This window comes from Tupaia chinensis, unplaced genomic scaffold (assembly GCF_000334495.1).
Source record: "Tupaia chinensis unplaced genomic scaffold, TupChi_1.0 Scaffold149501_1, whole genome shotgun sequence".
Taxonomy (NCBI): domain Eukaryota; kingdom Metazoa; phylum Chordata; class Mammalia; order Scandentia; family Tupaiidae; genus Tupaia; species Tupaia belangeri.
Window position 1 is genome coordinate 2,326,412 of NW_006209345.1, and position 7,171 is coordinate 2,333,582.

Consider the following 7,171-nt stretch of genomic DNA (forward strand, 5'->3'; position numbering starts at 1 on the left):
CATGCATGCACACACACCTGGTGTGAGTTTAAGTCACCAGGTCCAGGACTCAAACCATGGTCGACTACATGGGAGTCCAACCAGCCACATAGCCATTATGCCAACTGCTGGTCCCCTTACTTGCATTGCTTCTGATGAGAGGTCCAAAACTTGACGTTTCTCTCTTGCCAATTTTAGTATCTTGTCTCTGTGGTTTTGGCCAATCCGGATATGATGTGCCTTGGAGATCTTCTTGGGTTGATTCTATGTGGGTCCTTTGTATTTCTTGGGTCTAGATATTTGAATGTTTCTCTAGGTTTGGAAAGTTTTTTCCTAGGATTTCATGGAATAGATTATCAATATCCTTATTATTCTTTACCTTATAGGATATTGATTTTCTGGATGTTTGGGCATTTAATGGTATCTTATACTATTTGTACATTATTCTCATTTTGGGGAGTTATTTTCTCAGTCTTTTTGGTGAATTTTTCTAGGTCAGAGGTTCTGTCTTCTACATCTGAGATTCGATCTTCTGCATGATCTAACCTGCTTTTTTAAAAAACAAAAAGAATTATTTTTTATTTAACTTTTTAATTAGTTTATTTTAATTTGACCAATAGGGACAGAGAAAGAGAGAGAAAAAAAGAGAGAAAGAGCGAAAGTGAGAAAGCAAGCCACCAGGTCTAGGACTCAAACTGCGGTCGCAATGTGGGAGTCCAGTGCCCTTAGCCACTTACCAGACCCTCTAACATGCTTTTAATATTTTCAAGGGAGGTTTTGATTTCCTGTATTACAGCCTTCATCTCCAACAGTTCTGATTGATTTTTTTTTTAAGGAACTACTTTTATTTTAACTTTGTTATTATTATTTTCCAATTTGATCAGAGAGAGAGAGAAGAAAAGTGAGAAAGCAAGCCACCAGGTCCAGGACTTGAACTGTGGTTGGCCATGTGGGAGTCCAGTGCCTTGAACCACCACACCACCTGCTGGCCCCCCATTTGATTCTTTTTTTATGGTGTGCATTTCCTCTTTCAGATCATACAAGAACTTCCTCACCTCCTGGAATGCGTCTGTTTTTTCCTGCATCTTCCAGTGTTCATTGTCTCTTTTCTCTTGCATCTCTGTTAGCTTTGTCACTATGAATATTCTAAATTCTTTATCTGACATTTCCATGAGCTCCATTGTACTGTTTCCCTTGGAGGAGAGGTATTTTCTTGGTTTCTCATCTTTCTTGTGCCTCTGCAGTAGTTTTCCTAATTTTTGGAGTTAAATCTGAGTGTTCAGAGACATGCAGGAGATGATCTGCAACCTTTCTGCAGTTCCATTTTTCTCTGTGTGTAGTAGATTTCCTGGGAATTGAGGATTACTCTGACCCTGGCTAAATCTTGGGGTCAGGAGAGTGAAGCCTGAGCAGAAAATCTTCAGTTGCCCGAGTCCCTGAAAGGGGCCATTCAGAGCTCAAATGTAGATGACTTGTGATTGGCCTGCCCTGGCTAGATCTTAGGGTCAGGAGGATGAAGCCTGTTTTTCTCTATTATTAACAGTATACATTAATAAGATACAAGTAATGAACCAGTAACATTAACTGAAGTCCAGACTTTATTCATATAACCTTAGTTTTTACTTAATGTTCTTTGCCCAGAACCTCATCTAGAATACCACATTACATTTAGTCGTCGTGTCTCCATAGCCTCCCCTTGACTGCAACAGTTCCTCGGACTTTTCTTGTTTCTGTTGACCTTGACAGTTTCACGTGTCTTAATCCATTCTGTCTTGCTATGACAGAACACCTGGGACTGGGTAATTTATCAAGAACAGAAATACATTTGTCACAGTTCTGGAGGCTGGGAAATTCAAGATCAAGATGCTGTTTTCTGGATCCAAGACGGAGCTTTGTTGCTGCACCCCCAGGAGAAAAGACACTCAGGCCGGAGAGTTAGGATGGGGTGCTCACATGGAAGGGAGGAGAAATGCAAAAGGGAGCAGCCAAGGTCAAGGGGACAAACAGGTCTCAGAAGCAAAGATAAAAAACAAAATCAGTTTTACAAGATTCTGCCCCATCACAGGATGGAAGGAGACAAAAAGGAATAAACAGGAGCAGACTGACCATGCTCTGATCATTGGCCCCCCTCTCCTAAAAATATACATGCAAAACTGCAAACCTGCACAACTGAGCATCTAGACATGCGAAGAGTGCCTGATTCTACCCCCATCTGCTCTGTAAAAGTAGCCCGACCCTAGACCAGGGGGCTCCTGAGTGGCCTTGCTCAAACCTGCTTCTAACTCTCTGGAGTGTACTATCACTGAATAAATATGCTTTGTTGGGCCAACAGATGGTGTGGTTAAGGTGGCTGGATCCCACATGGCTGACAGAACAGTTCCAGTCCTGATCTGGTGGCCTGAAAATCAAGCTGGGCACGTGTGCCTAAAATTCCAAGGGAAAAATGAAGGAGAAGGGATGCAGTATGGTCATCCCCACTGGGGGTGAGTTCTCACTCCTTTTTCTGGCAAGCACACATGCCCTATAGCAAACTAAATAAGTAAGTAAATAAATAACCATGATAATACTAATAAATCTGCTTCTTCTCCTGCTTGACTCGTGTGCTACATTCAATTCTTTTTTTTTTTTGGAGAGGTTTTCTCTAGGGGGCGTGCGCTCGCCAGACAGACAGAGAGAGACAGAGACAGAAAGCGAGAAATCATCGCCCCAGGGGGGATGGTCACGCCGCAATCCCTTCTCCTCCCGGGATCTTGGGCATGCACGCACATGTGCGCGGCGTGAGTTTTAAGTCACCGGGTCCAGGACGCAAACCGCGGTCGACTACGTGGGAGTCCAGCGACATAGCCATTACGCTAACTGCTGGTTCCCAACATTCAATTCTTTATCTGTGGCACCAAAGACCTGATTCTTCTGAGACCGCAAATCCTCTCCCACAACAACACTGTGTTCTCACACAGCAGAAAGCAGAGAGTGAAAAGGAACTCTGTTAAATTCTTTTAAAATCTCACTAACTTATTCTTGAGGGTAGAGCTCTCATGGCCTAATCACCTCCCAAAAGGTTATGTTTCCCAATATCTTTGCATTAGGGATTAAGTTTCCAAAACATAAATTTCAGGGGATACATTCAGATTGTAGCAACTAGTCAGCTATTTTGTAGAATGTCCTACAACTGGGATATTTTTCCTGTGATTAGACTGAGATATGGGATCGAGGGAGGAGGACCACAGAGACAAAGTACCATTCTCATTACATAATATTTGGGGTGCATGTTACCGTGACTTATCGCTATTGGTGTTTAACCTTGATCACCTGGCTAAGGCAGGATTTGTCAGATTTTGTCCCTGTAAAATCACTCCCTTTCCACAATGTACTCTTTGGAAGTAAGTCTTTAAGTGCAGCTCACTCACACTTAAGAAAGGTAAGGACAGCCAGTTGGGTAGTGCTGCAGGTGACTGATCATCCCACATGCCCACTATACTTTTCAAGTCTTGGACCTCGCAGTTTGAAAAACTTGCAGAAGCACATGTGTGTGCATGTCCAAAGTCCTGACAGGAGAATGGAGGAGAAGGGATTGTGGTGTGGCCATTTCCCTTGAGAGTGATTTCTTACTCTCCCTCTCTCTAATTCTGTCGCTCTCTCTCTCTCTGGCAAGCATAGGTACTCTATGGGAGGAAAAAAAAACTACAAAAAAATTTTAAATGGATTATCTTGGGCTTTTTAGCTATTTAAGCAGATTAGCTTTTCTTTATTTTTTGAGAGATTTTTTGCTATAGGGCATGTGCACTCGCCAGAGAGACAGAAAGTGAGAATTACTTCCTCCCCAGGGAGTTGGCCACACAGCATTCCCTTCTCCTCCATTCTCCTCTTGGGATCTTGGAGATGCACTCATACCTGCCCAGTGTGAACTTTAAGCTGCCGGCTCTGGGACTCAAATCATGGTCAATTATGTTGGAGAGAAAGTTGGAGTCCAGCAACGTAACCATTGTATCATCTGCTGGCTCCCATAATAGCTTTTTGAAAAAGAGGGCTATGGAACCAGCAGATGACACAATGGTTATGTCACTGGATTCCAACATAGTCAACAGTGGTTCGAGTCCTGGACCTGAAGACTTAAAACTCACACTGGGCATGTATGTGTCCAAGATCCCAAGGAGAGAATAGAGGAAGAGGGATTGTGGCATGACCATCTCCCCTGGGGGATGACTTCTCACTTTCTGTCTCTCTGTCTCTTTCTGTCTCTCTGGCGAGTACATGCATCCAATAGCAAAAATCTCTCAAAAATTAATAAATAAATAAAAAGAGGGTGATTTAACTACATATTGTCACTATTTATACAAATTGATTCTTTTTTTCTAGCTGCATTTGTGTGTGTGTTTATGCAGGCAATATAGTCACACAAAAGTAATAAGATACAAAAAAGTAATTACATTTCATACATAATTTGAATTTGCTTTTTGTCATCTAACATTATATACTGAGCATCTTCCCATATTATTAATGGTTCTCCAAAAGCATCATTTTTTAATAACTACTTAACAATTTCTCTTCTGAATGTTACTTGCAGTACTCCCCCTGATGTTCAGGTTCCTTATATAAAATGGCTTGGCGTTTGCAAATAACCTATGCTTATCCTTTTACAGTCTCTAATGGATTTTTGTTTTGTTTCCTTTTTTTATTTTCTGTTTGTTTGTTTTGCTGTAAGGTGCATACTCTCTCCAGAGAGAGAAAGTGAGAAATCCACCCGCCAAGGGGGATGGCCACGCTGCAATCCCTTCTCCTCCATTTTCCACTCTTCTCAGGATTTTGGGTGCACACATACACGTGCTCAACGTGCTTTTACAAGCCTCTGGGAATTACCCAGTCAGTCATGAGGGATCCAGGACTTTAACCACCACGTCACCTGCTGGCCCCCCTTCTACACTTTAAATGACCTCTAGAGTAGTTAAACTACCAAATACACAGTAAATACTATATAAATCATTGGTATTTGTATTGTTTTTATTTACATTACTTTTAATTAATGCATTACTTTCTTTTCAGTATTTTAAAAATAATAATTATTAAATTCATTATTTTTTTTTCAATTTGCTATAGGACACGTGTGCTCACCAGAAAGAGAGAGAGAGAAGTGAAAAAGCAAGCTGCCAGGTCTGGGACTCAAACTGTGGTTGCCATATGGGAGTCCTTAACCACCATGCCACCTGCTGGCCTTTCGTTTACAATATTTTTTAAAATAATTACTTTATTTATTTATTTAAAATTGACAAGAGAGAGAGAAAGTGAGAAAGCAAGCTGCCAGGTCCAGCACCTGAACCATGGTTGGCCAAGTGGGAGTCCAGTGCCCTTAACCACCACGCCATCTGCCGGCCTCGTTTTCAATATTTTTTGACCCGCATTTAGCTGACTTCATGGATACAGAATCCATAGATATGCAGGGCCAACTGTACAACAATCTATATAATCATTTCAAACAGCATTTAGCCATTTTCCAGTTTTCCAGTGTCAGAATTAAAATTGCAACTAACCCTGTTTATGTGTTTTTGGCTCCCTCTTTGGTTACAGCCTCATACAGTTGTATGTAAAAAGGTTCTGTCTCCCAAACTCTGGGTCAGACTTTATCTAGACTCCAGACTGCACAGCTGTGGACAGGGCTAAGAGTGGAGAAAGGGTTCAAATCAGCACCAAGACAAAGTGTGGCATGTAATAGGGCGTGTGCGCTCACCAGAAAGACAAGAAAGAGAGAGACAGAAAGCGAGAAATCACCCCCTAGGGGGGATGGCCACACTGCAATTCCTTCTCCATCTTTTTTTTTTTTGGGGGGGGAGAGGTTTTTGCTATAGGGCGCGTGCACTTGCCAGACAGAGAGAGACAGAGAGACAGAAAGCGAGAAATCACCCCCCAGGGGGGATAGCCACGCCGCAATCCCTTCTCCATTCTCCTCTCGGTATCTTGGGCACGCACGCGCACGCACCCGGCCTGAGTTTAAGCCACCGGGTCTGGGACTCAAACTGCGGTCCACTACATGGGAGTCCAGTGACATAGCCATTATGCTAACTGCTGGTCCCAAACTCCCATGTACTTTCTGAGCCTAGGATCTAGGACGAGTGTTTCTTCTTCAGTATCAACCTGCCATTTATTCATCATATATTTATTCCATAAATATTTACTAAGCACCTGGGGCCGGCAAGTGGCATGGTGGTTAGGGGCACTGGACTCCCACATGGCTGAAAACAGTTCAAGTCTCGGACCTGGTGGCTTGCTTTCTCACTTCCTCTCTCTCTCTTTCTCTCTGTCTCTCTCTGATCAAACTGGAAAATAATAATGATAATAATAATAAATAAAGTTAAATAAAATAATTCTAAATATATATATATATTTTTTGAGAGGTTTTTGCTATAAGGTGCGTGCACTCGCCAGAAAGACAGAGACACAGACAGAGAGATAGAAAGCCAGAAATCACCCCCCAGGGAGGATGGCCATGCTGCAATCCTTTCTCCTCCATTCTCCTCTCAGGATCCTGGGCACACATGCACATGTGCCCAGCGTGAGTTTAAGCCACTGGGTCCAGGACTTGAACCGTGGTTGACTACATGGGAGTCCAGTGACATAGCCATTACACCAACTGCTGGTCTCACTTTTTTTTTAGAGAGAGAGATATTTTTGCCTTAGGGCACATACACTCACTAGACAAAGAAACAGAAAATGAGAAATCACCCCATAAGAAGGACAGCCATGCCAAACTCTCTTCTTCTCCTCTCGGGATTTTGGGTATGCACACACATGTGCCTGGCATGAGTTTTAAGTCAACGGGTCTGGGACTCATACAGAGGTCAAATATGTCGGATTCCAATGTTGTAACCATTATACCATCTGCTGGTCCTAGGAATTTATACTTCAGAGGAAGACAGAGTAAGTAATAAATGTAATAAGTTATGTAATGTGTTAGGAGTATTACTAAAAACAGAAAATGTAGAGTAGGGTAATGGGGATCAGGAGAGTAAAATGTGACCAGGAAAGGTCTCAGTGAAACTAGAGCAAAGACTTGAAGAAGGGGAAGGATGGGGTCCAAAAGGCACCTGTAAGAACACTCCCCACAGAAGAAATAGTCAATGCAAAGTTCTTTTATTTTTAAATACAAGAGTAGTTTTTCATATCATTAAACATGACAAAGTTGTTTCCTAAACTCTATAAA